Source organism: Schistocerca americana, chromosome 6 (assembly GCF_021461395.2).
Source record: "Schistocerca americana isolate TAMUIC-IGC-003095 chromosome 6, iqSchAmer2.1, whole genome shotgun sequence".
Classification (NCBI taxonomy): domain Eukaryota; kingdom Metazoa; phylum Arthropoda; class Insecta; order Orthoptera; family Acrididae; genus Schistocerca; species Schistocerca americana.
This window is the reverse complement of record NC_060124.1, coordinates 324,358,311-324,374,484: the sequence shown is the minus strand read 5'-3', so window position 1 is coordinate 324,374,484 and position 16,174 is coordinate 324,358,311. Positions and strand designations below refer to the sequence as shown.

At 45.4% G+C, this 16,174-nt stretch overlaps 1 non-coding gene across 1 annotated transcript; it reads right to left on the bottom strand.

Moving 5' to 3' along the window:
* Positions 1-10,879: 10,879 nt before the first annotated feature.
* Positions 10,880-11,034, bottom strand: LOC124620772. Its single transcript, XR_006980312.1, has one exon. It is a non-coding gene; the product is annotated as a 5.8S ribosomal RNA (ribosomal RNA).
* Positions 11,035-16,174: the final 5,140 nt, after the last annotated feature.

Here is a 16,174-nt window from a genome sequence, read left to right as displayed (position 1 = left end):
AGCACTTCGCAGCAGCTCTTGACCATCGGAATACATGGATGAGGCTAGTTTCGCTATACTCCATAATATAATCGAATACTGTTGTTATTTTGCATGGTAATTATTGACTAATCATTTTACTATTATTACAGTTGAGAATATTCCTGTTGTGTACATAGTTCCGCGTAATCAGCGCGTTCACAACTTTCCCACTAGAGCGCGCCCCTCTAAGCACAACAGCACAGCTCGTCCATCTCCGCACTACGAGATGGCGCTGCCCTAGAGATGGACCAAATTTTGCTTCCGCCAATGTGCGTATTAATATGTAACGCAGCCAATGAGATTGTCGCTAATGTCGAACCTTTTCTCCTCGCGGATCACACTCGCGCAGTGATACCTGAACGCGCAAGGTATTATAACGAGTGTACAGACCTCCGACTAGTCAGTCTGCCTTTGTCTGCACCAGTCTGTACCAGTCTGCATTAGTCTGTGCCAGTCTATAGTCAAGTTTCGGTCTGCACCTAAGAAGATTATCATATTCCTGTACATAACCATGAAGACAAATGTCTAGACACTTTGTCAAGTATCAGAGATATGTGAGAAAAAGATTAACGTACCAAGACCAAAGGAACTTCAGATTGTCAATTGTAAATAGCATCCAGAGTCAAGTTACGTAATGTTTATGCTTTTTATTATTTTAATAAATGTGTGTGAAAATTAATCAAGTTCTGTTTAAAGTTGGTCACCGTCAATCTGTTACTCTAAGCGAGCAAGTGCCATTTCTATCGTCTGACCTAACGGCAGAAGATAAACCCGCCACGGTAAGACCACGAGATATATTGCTGACACTCGCCTACTTCGTTAGAGTGACAAGTCAAATAATCTGATGGTGTGTGTACCGAAGGTCTTACAGTACGCACACCACAATTTCGTAATTAGTTATTTTAGTTCATTGATTGGATCCTAGTGTACAAAGTATGTTTTGAAAACGGCACATATTTTTGTACAAAGCTTGCATATAAACTCATTTAAAAAATCACCTGAGAGCATCACCACATAAAGAAAAATTTTCCATCCTCCATAAAATATTCAGGTCTGAAAAGGTTAATGAGATATGAAAGTAAACTAGTCTACCGCTCTGTCTACCATTAATTTTTTTCATCTTATTTACAGCTAACATGCGTACACGTTTACACATACTGTGCTGTATATTCTTTATTTCCTGCACGAAAATAAGGAGGACGAGCCTGATAACCAGGAAGCCATGATACAGTTTTTGTATACTTTACTTGTCTTTGGCTTTGTTGTATCTTATTTACATTGTCCCATGACAGAAAGTGCTACGAATCATCAAATGTTCAAATTTGTGTGAATCCCTAAGGAAACAAACTGCTTAGATCATCGGTCCCTAGACTTACACACTACTTAAACGAACTTACGCTAAGAACAAAACACACAGCCATGACCGAGGGAGGAGTGGAACCTCCGGTGGGAGGGGCCGCGCAGTCCGTAACATGACGCCTCTCCTCGCGGCCACTCCGCGCGGCTGCGAATCATCGCCAGAGCCATTCACTACTCAGTGCTATTCAGAGACGTACAGTACAGTACGATGGGGCAGTACTGGTACAGTATTTCTTGGTCGGTGGATTGGAAGGGGAGCTCCTATTCCACAGCCTGAGAGGTCACCTTACTTGAATCCTCTTGATTATTTCCTATCGGGATATCTAAATTCAGATGTGTGTGAGACCCCAGTGGATGTCGAGATGGAATTAGTTGCAGAAATGTAGCTGCCTGTGATGTGATTCGATGCGTCAGATGTCATGCTTGCATTGAGGTTGATGACCGTCAGTTCAAATGTGTGTGAAATGTTATGGGAGTTAACTGCTAAGGTCATCAGTCCCTAAGCTTACACACTACTTAACCTAAATTATCCTAAGGACAAACACACACACACACCCATGCCCGAGGGTGGACTCGAACCTCCGCCGGGACCAGCCGCACAGTCCATGACTGCAGCGCCTTATACCGCACAGCTAAGATGGGCGTCAGTTTCAGCACATTTTAAATATATAGGTGCACTAGAAATGGTACGTTCGTTGTGTCAGTGATGGTATTTCCAGTCAACTAATGTAAATAAAATAGAACACAGTAACGTGATTCTACTCCTATTATCTCCTTAAGCTGGCTGCCCCGACTCCAGGTCTCCTTCCTCAAATTGTTCAGTGGAGCATCCTCTATGCCCCGTTAAATTTTTGTACGCTCTTACGGAAACATTCTGTATAGTGCACTGCTGAACCATAACATACGAAAAGGTAGTCAAATATATGAATCTCTATAAGACTTCATGCATAATACAATCTGGTATTTCGTCGTGTGTGGCGAATGTTCGTCACAGTCGAAGGTAATATCAGGCGTGCTGCAGGGGACTGAGGTTAGACCACAGCTGTGACATTAAGACGATTTGGAGAAAATATCTACGAGGGCCAGTCAGAAACTACTGGTTCACTTTTTCTTTTCTCCTTCATTAAGTTGGTAATGTATATCCTTGCGATACATCAGGATTTCCCTGGATTTGTCCTGCTCTTGAGGGTGTTCGGGAGCTTCCTGGGGAGGCGGGAGAGGGGCGGGAGAAGAACCAGTGTTAAGTTTTTTTTTTTTTTTTGGGGGGGGGGAGGGGGTAATAGGGTTAAATGCAGGCCGGACCAGGGCTCCCGAAAGTGGCCTGCCCACGCGGGTGTCTAACTAAACAGAATCCAAATCAGGTTTTAAATGATTTTGAACATACGGTCTGAGTCCTGGAAGCTTTCACCGAACCTGTGGTACTGTTTTAGAAAAGAAACATATACATACGTAACTAGTGGCTAAGTAAAGGCAAAATGCTACGGTTTTGCACGTAAGGCACAACCAACATATCACTGTAGAGCAAAAACATTATTACTACATACGTGCAACTGTTGTAATATTTATGAACGAATTTTAGTTACCTTCAGCTACTACTAATCGATAGCAGGTTTTAATTGAAGTACATGAAAAAGTTTTAATCAAACTAAGAACAATATTTTAATTATCAAATAATTTTATATCTAGTCATATCGAATATGTACGAGGGTAGGCTGAAAAATAAAGCGCACGTGCTTGTACAACACGAACAAAAGGATTTAGTAAAATAGGGCAAGAAGCACAAAAAATGGTTCAAATGACTCTGAGCACTATGGTACTTAACTTCTGAGGTCATCAGTCCTATAGAACTTAGAACTACATAAACCTAACTAACCTAAGGACATCACACACATCCACGCCCGAGGCAGGATTCGAACCTGCGACCGTAGCGGTCGCGCGGTTCCAGATTGTAGCGCCTAGAACAGCTCCGCCCTCCCGGCCGGCCAAGAAGCACAATTCTTAAGCCTATCAATTATGTATTTACGTTTCAACATAGCCGTAGCTTCTACCAAAGCGTCTGACGTCACTGAAAGAATCTTCCCACATTTCTCGAATCGAGGACTTGACAGCTACCTTGCCCTCATCGTACGACGTATAATGTTTACTCTTGAAGTCTCTCTTGAGTAGAGGAAAACAATGAAAATCGCAAGGCATTATTCGGCTGAGTAAGGAGGGTGTGGAATCGGTTCAGACTTCAATTTTCGCAGACCCTCTTCAGCTGCGCGTGATGTGAGCGGCTCGCCATTGTCTTGTTGCAAGATTACTGGGGTCAGACTGCCTCTAACACGACAAACGTGACGTCGGATATGCGAAAAGATCTTCGCCGGTTATTATGAATAAAAATATCGATCATGTTTATCAGCTGCGGCAGTGATTGGACATCCGCTGCGCGTTTCATCAGTGACTATGTATTTCCAGGCTCGCAACCACGAAATTTTATTACCCATCGAATTACAGTAGACCCACCAGCAGCAATGGTACGATAAACAGCCTTTACACGGCGGTGACTCTCTCCAGAAGGCACCTTTTCAGCAGTTAAAAATTCGATAACAGCACGCAGTTTACCTCTCGTTGACGCAGCGCTGGAACACGTCTCCTTACTTCCTCTACTCAAAATACACTGGATTAACGCGACGCATTCAAACTGAACATACCTATAGGGGAGAGCTTAAACCTCCACTTACCACCTGGTGCGTTTCTCAACGTCATATATTCCGCGTTGTACAAGCATGTTTGGATTACTTTTCAGCCTAACCTCTTACGTTACGTAATATGTACGAGTATTAATGTACGAACTTTAAATTTTACGCCCCTTATCAGGTTCTGGATTCACATATTGACTGAGCTGCGGCCCTCGTTTTGACAAGTTAAAAACTTCTTTTGATTAGTTTCACGTGATAATAATGATAGTGATTGATGCACATTTGTTTAAAAATAATCTACTGTCTTAAAACGATGTTTGTGTTGGGTAAATTGTAATTTACCCTCCATAAAAAAAGTTAAATAAATGAAACTTCCAGTTAATTGACATCTATAACTTTTATTTTTGATGCTTTCATCTTTTCGTCATTTCAAAATTATTTTCGCGTTTTAGAGCATCAGTTCGGATGGTAGACAAAAATGTTTACGTTTCTGTAAGTTTAAAACAGATTACACTTCCACTTTTTTTTACTTGAGAAGGCGGCTAGGCATCTGATCTGCTGTCGGCGGGCTTCTACCACAATGAGGTGACAAAAGTCATGAATAGCGGTATGCACATATACAGACGGCGCTAGTACAAAACATATAAAAGAGTAGTGCATTGGTGGAGCTCTCATTTGTACTCACGTGATTCATGTAAAAAGGTTTCAGACGTGTTTATGCCCGCATGACGCGAATTACCAAAGTTTGTATGCGGAATGATAGCTGGAGCTACACGCATGGGACATTAAATTTCGGAAATCGTTCGGGAATTCAATATTCGGAAATCCACAATGTGAAGGGTGTGCCGATGATATCAAATTTCAGGCATTACCTCTCACCACTGTCTTCACTTAACGACCGAGTGCAGCGGCGTTTGCTTACAGTTGCCACTGCTAATAGACAAGCAACGCTGCATCAAGTAAGTGCAGATGTCAATGTGGGATGGACAACCAATGTATCCATTAGGACAGTGCGGCGAAATTTGGCGTTGATGGGATTCGGCAGCAGACAACCGACGCGAGTGCTCTTGCTAACAGCACGACATCGCTTGCAACGCTTCCCCTGGCCTCTTGTGACCATATAGTTTGGACACTAGACGCCAGTGGCCTGGTCAGATAAGTCTCTATTTTAACTGTAAGACCTCTTGGTAGGGCTCGTTTTCTATCGCTATTTTGCTCAAATAGTCGCATTTATCTCGTGATATTCCTTCTATGTTAAGATGTAAGAGTCGTACACACGGTCCTATAGCTTTTGTTGATGTTTGGCTCTTAAAAGTGCCGTTGTGGGGTCGTTGCATGTCACTCTGGCTGTGAGAGATACGAGATCTAGTTCGGCCTCCATTTGTGTAGACTTTTAGCCGTCCTCGTCTTGCAGTCCGTTGCCCGGAGGTTGTCTACACGTCGCTATCCAGCATGCTGTAAAACCGATATTTCTGAGTCTGTCTTCATGACAAAACGAGCAAGTCACATTAACTTAAGAACGGCCTACCACAGGGATCTGTCCTGGCCCCATTATTGTTCAACCTGTATATAAGTGACATGCCAGAAACTACATCTATGAAGTTCTGCTACGCTGACGATACCGCCATTGCGTATCAAAGCAAGCACCAAGAGGAGGGAGAAAATGTGCTCTCATAAGACTTTAGAGTAGTCGGTGACTACTACAGAAATTGGAGATTGTGCCCTAAACCTACAAAAACTGAAGAGACAGCTTTCCACCTCAACAACCGATTAGCAAAGTAGCCACTAAACGTCCCCTTACGTAACAAATCAGTTTAAAAAAAACTCTCTTCCTAAGTATCTTGGAATCACACTGGACCGATCACTTACGTACAGGACTCACCTCATACCACTAGCAGAAGAGTTAAAGACGAGGAACAACATTATCCGGAAACTAACTGGAACTTCCTCGGGTGCACAAGCCGACACTCTCCGTTCAGCGCCTTATCTCTCGTATACCCCGTGGCTGAATACTGCGCACCAGTCTTGTACTGGAGTGTGCATGCCAGTAAGGTTGGCACTCAGCTGAATGACACCATGAGAGTTGTAACGGGCGCCCTGAGATCAACCCCACTATCTTGGCTGTCTGCTCTCAGTAACATCGCCCCACCACATTCGAGACGACAAGAAGCAGCGGCTCGCGAACGGGAAAAGATTAATAACGAAAAGCTTCCCAAAGGCTACCCGCCCAGGAAATACTGCTCAATCCATCCTGCACGCGTCTCAAATCAAGAAAACCATTCTGGACAGCTCGAGAACAAGAACCATTCAAGATTGAAGATGTGTGGAAGGAGAAATGAGAAAACGACACCAGCATACTTCTCTGTGGCCTCGAAGACCCTACATGCATATCAGGCTTCCAACCACCTAGAAGAACCTGGAGTGTGCTCAACAGAATCCGATGTGGACATGGAAGAACTAAGTCCTTCACGTACTAATTGGGGCTCTCAGACCCCCAGATGTGCGACTGTGGAGCAGCAGAACAGTCTGTTGAACATATTGTAGAGGAGTGTTCCAATAGATGTTTTAGTGGAGGCTGGAACGACATAATCAACGCCTCGCCAACAGCGCTGGATTGGATAGACTCTCATGATATGTGAAATAATTAGAGACCATAACTCTTGTACATTCCTTTTGTTACGTATAAATATTTCTTTTGTATTGTGTAAATATAGATGTAAATTGCATGTGTATTTCCATAAGATAAATAAATAAAATAATAATGGTAGGGTTCGAGTGTGGTGCAGACCCAACGACGCCATGGACCCAGGTTGTCAATAAGGCTCCATAATGTTGAGGGATGCGTTTACATTAAATGGAGTGGGGCCTGTGGTCCAGCTGAACTGGTCATTGACAGGAAATGATTATGTTCGGGTACTTGGAGATCATCTGCATTCATGGACTTCATGTTCCTCAACAAAAATGTCAACATGCCACATTTGTTCGCGATTTGGACAGATCGAGCGAATGACGTAGCCACCCAGATCGCCCGACATGGATCCCATCAAACATTAATGGGACGTAATCGGGAGGTCATTTCGTGCTGAAATTCCTGCACCTGCAATACTTTTGCTAGTAAGGACGGTTATAGCATGGTTCAGTACTTCCGTACGGGATTTCCAGCGACTTGTTGAGTCCATTCTACGCCGGGTTGCTGCACTAGACCGGGCAAAAGGAGACCCCACACGATATCAGGTGGTATTCCATCACTTCTGTCACTTCAGTGTCTGAGCTATTGTAGAGGTCCAGCGATCGAAAGCGAGTTTTGACAAGCCGAGGTCATAAGACCAATCTCGTGCTAGTGTGGGCATGCAAAAGTACGTTTTGTTACAGTTTCTCTTGTGTTGTGGCTTGTCGTTGCTCATAAGCAGGGTTCAGAAACAGTCAAGCTGAATAGCCTGTTTCATGCTCTTCGTTATTTTTTGGTTGCGTGTGAACGTACGTTTTTATATCGTTGCATCGCACAGCCTTAAGAGTTTTGTTATAATGGAAACGAATGAATCGAGTAAGATAAATTCTTGCGTTGCTTCATCAGGTTATCGAAAATGCAAGCGTAAGGCTGAAAAAGACAATGCTAAGTGAAAGGGGCAGTGATTGTTGACCCATTTTGCCAATCCATAATCTAGCAGTGTCGGGGGAGACACTGATAGTGAGCAGGATCAGAACGTCCAAAGAAGAGGTACGTCGTTACTTAGACAGTTCCACTTACAACTGACTAAGATTGTTGCGGTATAAGTATTTAAAAACAAACATCTGCGCAAAAATTAGCTCCATATTCAAAATTTTGTCTATCTTGATGTGCAGGAAGAGACGTTCTTCCGAAGCATTTATGGCATCGGCGGTGCAGAGATGGGACCACGTCGACCAAGAGAGAGGCGACAGTAAGGGATTTGTGTTGAGGACGAAAACACACACACACAGCAAAGTGATAATGTCGTTCTAGAAACTGAACATGTTTTAATGGCTAGATCAAAGGGAATGAGAAGCTTTTAGTTTCAATATGGGTGTGTGGAGTGAGAAAAAGCGCATCATCATTTTAGAGGTAGAAGAAGCTGTTATGAGAGGACCTGAGTAAATACAGAAAAGACTGCTGCTGGACCGAAAAGCAATCAACCTTTCGTTACAAACGTGTTTGAGCCCTCTTTGAAAAATGGGGAAATTTGAAAAAGAGACTGGCTTGTTTGGAGCAATGAAAAGCAAGCTCTGTACTGCTTTGCTTGCCGGATCTTTTCAAGTCTGATTCGGCTCCAAGATGCAGCTGGGGATTGTCAAGAGACTGGAACAAGCTACAGCAAAAAGTGAGCGACAGTGAAAGCAGTGCTGATACCAAAACATCGTACTTGAAATCAGAAAGTTCGCTAAATAGTAGTTCTGTCACAAAAAATCCGTTAGATCGAATCATTGTAATAGAAGAGCAGTATTGACCCAAGGTAATCGAAGCGATTCTTTTTCGCGCGCAAAGAGTTTTATCTTTGAGATATAGTTGCAAATTAGTCGCAGGTCATAGAAATGGTGACGTTTAGAGCGTCTTAGAGTTTTTGATCGCTAAAATGATTTGCGATGAGGTGAAATGTTATGATTCACAGCTTTGCCTGTCGTGGCCGGGATTATGACCACTGGAGCAACATGGGTGGCAACTGTCAAGAGGTATACTTCAAGAAAATTCGTTGGATTTTTTCGCCTTGTGGTGCTGAATCACTAAACCTTTGTGGGGTCCACGCTGCGGAAAATAGCACACATGAAGTCACTTTTTTCTAAATTGTTTCGAAAACATATAATTCTTTTCACTCTAGTCGATGATGAAAAGCTTTAAAAGAAAGTAGGATCATCCCTTCAAGGGCTATGGAAATGAGATGGTCTGCACTCATAAATGGCGTGGGTCCATTTGCTAAGCATTTTCTAGGACTACAAATGGCGGTTGAACTTGTTTTCAACTTTAATTTGACTGCAGAGATACTACTGAACTAAAGGTCATTCAGAAATATTAGAAAACATTTCAGTGTGTTTTCATGTCCTCGTTGTGGTAAAAAGTATTAGCTTCAATAAAGATGTGTAACGCTGTGCCTCAATATAAGGAAACCACAATGAACGCTGCAGATGACAGAATTCAGAGTCTAACGGAAGAATTAAGTGAACTGAGAAATTGTTTGTATACTATTTACGCAGAAAGCTGGAAGGTAAGAAATACGGGACTATCAGCTGACTTGAATGCAACGATTCGCGGCACACGCAAAAGGAAAGGCTAAAGATGACGCCTTCTAGAAGATTTAGGAACATTTAAACCTGAGCCCGAATGACAGTTTCAAACTAAATATGTTTCAATCTTATTCTAAATACAGTTGTGGGAAACGTAACTATAAGATATATTGGCACAGATAACTTGATTGATACGTTTGGTTTCTTATGGAACACTTCTGCAGCATAGTGCAGATGCCCAGAACTGTTGACGGACGCTGTCATTTGTTGCAGTTTAATTCCCGCTCACATGTTGCCAAGGCTGTTTGACAGCGCTGCAGAAGTTTTTCCGGGAAGCCCTTACACATCTCCCATAAAATCCCAATCCCTCCTTATGCGATTTCCGTACTTTTTAGCCTTGAAGATAGACTTTCGTGGCCTTTTATTAGCTTCTGAGGAAGAGGTGCGCACCTAAGTACAATAGAGTTTCCGTAGGAACCGCAAACATTTTTTCATAATGGCTGTGGCGTCCGGTTCCAGAGGGATAAATGTATTAACAGTTACGGTGATTACTTTTCAGCCGGCCGGAGTGGCCGAGCGGTTCTAGGCGCTACAGTCTGGAGCCACGTGACCGCTATGGTCGCAGGTTCGAATCCTGCCTCGGGCATGGATGTGTGTGATGTCCTTAGGTTATTTAAGTTTAAGTAGTTCTACGTTCTAGGGGACTGATGACCTTAGAAGTTAAGTCCCGTAGTGCTCAGAGCCATTTTAAACATTTTGATTACTTTTGAAATAATAAACGGTCCTTTTTTCCATATGTCTTGTTTTCGTTTGACTGCCCTTTATATCTCTTGCCTACTTCTTTAATTCTACGCGCGTTAATAAACATCGACTAACTTACAGTCGACAGAGGGTATGCGTCAGCGAAAATAATTCAATTTCACCCAGACGTTCAGGTTTTTCGAAATCTTTGATAAGTGATGACATGCCTAGTAATTTATCAGTCATGAATCTGGCGCACTTCCTCAAACCTCCTTCTACGGTCCACTCCAGTGACGGCACGCTGCAACGAAAAGTTAAAAGAATCGCTGCCCGACCGGTTAGCCGTGCAGCCTAACGCACGGCTTTCCGGAGCGGGAAGAAGAGCCTGCTTCAAAATGGTTCAGATGTCTCAGAGCACTATGGGACTTAACATCGGAGGTCATCAGTCCCCTAGAACTTAGAACTACTTAAATCTAACCAATCTAAGGACATCACACACATCCATGCCCGAGGTAGGATTCGAACCCGCGACCGTATCAGTCGCAAGGTACCGGACTGAAGCGCCTAAAACAGCTCGGCCACATCGGCCGGCGAGCGCCTGCTCGCATGCGCGAATTCGCCCGGCGGACTTCTGTCGAAGTCCGGTGAGCTGGCCAGTACATGGATGGTTTTTAGACGGTTTTCCGTCTGCCTCGGCGAATGCGAGCTGGTTCCCCGTATTCCGCCTCAGCTAGACTGTGTCGGCTATTGCTGCGCAAACTAGTTTTCCACGTACATATACATCTACATCCATACTCCGCAAGCCATCTGACGATGTGTGGCGGACGGCTATAAGGTAATGCCGACCCTCAGCCAGACGTGGCCCGGGAACGGAATCCATGGACCGCAATGTGCGTTCGAATCGTCGATGTTCAAGTGCCCTGCAGTTCACATGTGGACGCGCAATTTGCTGCGTTCTTCATCGACCCACGAGCCGAGTGACCCACCGTCCTGGGTGAACGTACGCGTACACCACCATTACTCTACCACACAAACACAGTGATTACAATCGTCTGGTGTTCCCTGGGGGGGGGGGGGGTGTCCCCACCTGGGGCCGAACCGCACAATAACCTTGAAAGAGTGGTTCTGTGTCGGGCGGCGGAGGGCTGAAGTGGACTGCGGTAGTCGTCCTAGGGTTGTGGACCACTGCGGCTGCGGCGGGGACGGAGCCTGTCCGTCGTTTCTAGGCCCCTTGTTAACATGCAATACAATACAATAAGAGAGTGGCTGACAGCCATGCGTTTATAATATAACGTTCTGTGATAGCGGTACCCTACTGCGGAATGTGAAATGCCCAGTTGCATTCAAGGAAGACTGAATAAGGTGTAAGGAGATTCTGTGATGGACATCAGCACCTTTGGACGATTGATCCCTCGCTGTAATAAGATTGAATTGAAGCACTGATGCAACTGGGAGCGGCAGCCCACGGACTGTAACGACTCCTCACAACATCCAGCTTGTCCATCGAATCGTCTGTGTTGAGTGCTGGGTGACAACAGATGAACTGTGTCGCCAGTTATCCACCGGTGAGGGCTGTGTGATGGCCATCTTTGAAACACTGAGCTAGTCCAAGGCTTGTCCATAGTGAGTACACAATACATCGCCCGACCAGAAATAAAATACACTCCTGGAAATTGAAATAAGAACACCGCGAATTCATTGTCCCAGGAAGGGGAAACTTTATTGACACATTCCTGGGGTCAGATACATCACATGATCACACTGACAGAACCAGAGGCACATAGACACAGGCAACAGAGCATGCACAATGTCGGCACTAGTACAGTGTATATCCAGCTTTCGCAGCAATGCAGGCTGCTATTCTCCCATGGAGACGATCGTAGAGATGTTGGATGTAGTCCTGTTTAACGGCTTGCCATGCCATTTCCACCTGCCGCCTCAGTTGGACCAGCGTTCGTGCTGGACGTGCAGACCGCGTGAGACGACGCTTTATCCAGTCCCAAACATGCTCAATGGGGGACAGATCCGGAGATCTTGCTGGCCAGGGTAGTTGACTTACACCTTCTAGAGCACGTTGGGTGGCACGGGATACATGCGGACGTGCATTGTCCTGTTGGAACAGCAAGTTCCCTTGCCGGTCTAGGAATGGTAGAACGATGGGTTCGATGACGGTTTGGATGTACCGTGCACTATTCAGTGTCCCCTCGACGATCACCAGTGGTGTACGGCCAGTGTAGGAGATCGCTCCCCACACCATAATGCCGGGTGTTGGCCCTGTGTGCCTCGGTCGTATGCAGTCCTGATTCTGGCGCTCACCTGCACGGCGCCAAACACGCATACGACCACCATTGGCACCAAGGCAGAAGCGACTCTCATCGCTGAAGACGACACGTCTCCATTCGTCCCTCCATTCACGCCTGTCGCGACACCACTGGAGGCGGGCTGCACGATGTTGGGGCGTGAGCGGAAGACGGCCTAACGGTGTGCGGGACCGTAGCCCAGCTTCATGGAGACGGTTGCGAATGGTCCTCGCCGATACCCCAGGAGCAACAGTGTCCCTAATTTGCTGGGAAGTGGCGGTGCGGTCCCCTACGGCACTGAGTAGGATCCTACGGTATTGGCGTGCATCCGTGCGTCGCTGCGGTCCGGTCCCAGGTCGACGGGCACGTGCACCTTCCGCCGACCACTGGCGACAACATCGATGTACTGTGGAGACCTCACGCCCCAGGTGTTGAGCAATTCGGCGGTACGTCCACCCGGCCTCCTGCATGCCCACTATACGCCCTCGCTCAAAGTCCGTCAACCGCACATACGGTTCACGTCCACGCTGTCGCGGCATGCTACCAGTGTTAAAGACTGCGATGGAGCTCCGTATGCCACGGCAAACTGGCTGACACTGACGGCGGCGGTGCACAAATGCTGCGCAGCTAGCGCCATTCGACGGCCAACACCGCGGTTCCTGGTGTGTCCGCTGTGCCGTGCGTGTGATCATTGTTTGTACAGCCCTCTCGCAGTGTCCGGAGCAAGTATGGTGGGTCTGACACACCGGTGTCAATGTGTTCTTTTTTCCATTTCCAGGAGTGTAGTTGTATCCAGTCTGTTACGGCGTCTCAGTTCGGCCCACTTAAAGAAGCTCATCACTTTGAAGTTGCGGAGAGCTTGAAATACTCTTTGCGCCAGTGGCTAAGGGAGCAGAACCATGATTTTTGACGCACAGGCATACATGCTCTTCTTTCAAGATGGGAAGAAAATCTGTTGACAGAGATGGTGATTATACTGAAAGGCGACAAATTAATCGTCCATTTTGTAGACGTTGTCATAAGTATATGGCGTTTCCTTTTCTTGTAAAGTAAAAATAAAAGCAAACATGAATTACTTTGTGGCTGGCCCTCGAATATGGCAGCTGCCTTGTAATGTAGATAAATGCAAGTCAATGTACGAACGCAGTACTAATAGTACTTGCCTCACTCTTTTCGATTAAATATTGGAATGAGGTCGTAGGGCGACCTCTGATAAAGTGTTGCATGCCTGTAAACTTGCAGAACAGTTCTGCTAGCCATTCTTCAGTACTACCGGAGTGTTTGGGATCCCCATCAGATCGGATTATAGGAAAATACCCAAGCAGTCCACAGGCGTGTTGCTAGATGTTTTAGTTTGTGTCGGTTCGGCCAGTGTTACGGAAATTCTTCGTGAGCTTAGAGAGGACTATTGGGCGGGGAGGGGAGGGGAGAGCATAATCTTTTTCGCTAAATGCTATTGAGGAAGCTGAGAGTACGAGCGTTTTCGACAGACTACAGAACTATTCCACAGCCTGCAACGTTGTTCCCGCGTAATTAATGCAAGGATGAACTGCGGTAGATTAGGGGCTTTTTTAAAGCCACTCCGGAAATCATTTTTCCCTCTCTCCACAAAAATAAATAGCAGTGGTAGAAATTACCCTCCGGCATGCATTCTACAGTGGCTTGCGGAGTATGTATGTAGGTATAGATGCAGGTTTATAAGGAATTATTTTATTCTGTGTTATTCCACAACATTGAAGACAAAGTGACATGAATCTCATTACTTTGAGAGCAGAATGGTCACAGACCAGTAAACCCCAACCCTGATCGCTGAAAGTCGTATTGCCATGTATAAAATAGCTTTCAACGGCTTACTACTTTACTGATGAGTTAATATGTTAAATATGTGACGTTCGACGTGTAAGCGAGAAAAACTCTGGGAAAGGTTTGAAGTTAAGTTTAAAGTTTGTTAGAAATCATTAAATGTTAACATTATTTAACAATGGATGAGTATAGGCAGGGAAATCAGCGCTTCGTTTTAAGAAAAGCTAGTTCTTCTCGCATCTTAACGTTTATGACGTCAGATTTCTTGTACTATATGTCGTACAAAGACATCATTTTGCACGTCTAATGGACGATCAAGACGTTTCCGTTTGAGGGCGCTGCTGCAGCGAATATGCAATGTATAATTATTTCGATGCGTGTATATAAGTACCGATATATAGGCAAGGGACTAACGTGGAATTTGTGCCTTTCCGAAGTGCGTCTGGTAAACGCACGAGCACCCGCCCTTATGGTGCTGATTTGTTCCCATGGGGTTATGACGCCTTCAGTCCCTTAAAAAAGGCCCTGAATGGTCCACGATTTCTGTCAGATGAGTATGTGAAGCAGGCAGTTACCAGCTTCTTCACCCATGAGCACAAAGTGTTACACCAAACGAGTTGTCTCCAACCTGGAGCGTCTGTGGGATGATTGCCTCAATGCTCACAGCGATTTCGTCTAATTGATATTTCGCTTCTGGACTGTACGATATTCGAACGGAAACGTTTTATCGCTCCTTATACATTCAGTGTTATCTGTGGATATTGTCTGAAAATGTATTGTGAATGCACTGATCAGCCAGAACATTATGACCACATACCTAAAGACCGTTGTATCCATCTTTGGCACGGATAATGACGGCGTCATGGAATGGAAGTCATGATGTCTTGGTAGATCGGTGGAAGGGGTTAACACCACATTTGCATACATATGTCATCTAATTCCCGTAAATCCGGGGGGTGGGAGGGTGGGGGAGAAGGGAACGAGGTCTGACGCCACTTTCATTCAGATCCCAGATGTGTTCGATGGAGTTCAGGTGTGGCGAGTTGAGGGGCCATTACATAAATTGTAACTCGCCCTGTGATCCTCGAACCACTCCCTCACACGCCTGGCCTTGTGACATGGCGCATTATCTTGTTGAAAAATGCCAGTGACCTCGGGAAAAATGACCGCCATGAAGGGGCGTACGTGGTCCGCAACCCATGTGCATACTCCTTGGCCGTCACATGCCTTGCATGAGGTCCACTTGACCCAAGGATACCCAAGTGAATGTTCACCAGAGCATAATGGACGCGCCGCCAGCTTGTCTCCGTCCCGCAGGAAGGCAAGGGATTCGCGCCCTCCCAATGGCATGATGAAGAAGGTACTGGAATTCATCAGACCATGTAACGCTCTCCCACTGCACCAACGTCCATTGCCGATGGTCAAGTGCTTATTTCAGTCGTATTGTAGATGTCGTACTGTTAACATTTGCACATGCATGTGCATGAATGGTGGCCGCCCATTCCCACGACGTCTCTGGACGTTGTTTCACCTTGGTTTCACCACTTGTTGAAGACACTCACCACAGCACTCCTCGAACACCAGACAAGTAGTGCAGTTTCCGAAATGCTAGTGTAGAGCTCTGGGCCATCACAATCAGCCCTTGGTCAAACTCAGATAGATCGCGCGCCTTCCCTATTCTAGACACGGGCAGCACGCTCACTCATACTACATGCACCATGCGTGTGTCTGACTAACAGTCATTTCTCTCCAGGTGACGCTGCTGTCGCCTGTAGGGGTTTATATCGATAGTTGGTTTTGTGTCATAATGTTCTGGCTGATCAGTGCATAGTCAGTATCAAAGAAGTAATAAATCGTCATGCGTCATTCTGAAGTTTTAGTGAGTGAAAACCGAAAATGTAGCAAGCGATAAACTTTTTTTCTCGAGTACTTTGTTCGGGATGTTAGCGAGAGAAAGTTTCGCATTAGTTGAATATAGTGTGGATAATTCATGCTCCGTCAGTTACACAGCCTCAAGATACGGGATGTCCCAAG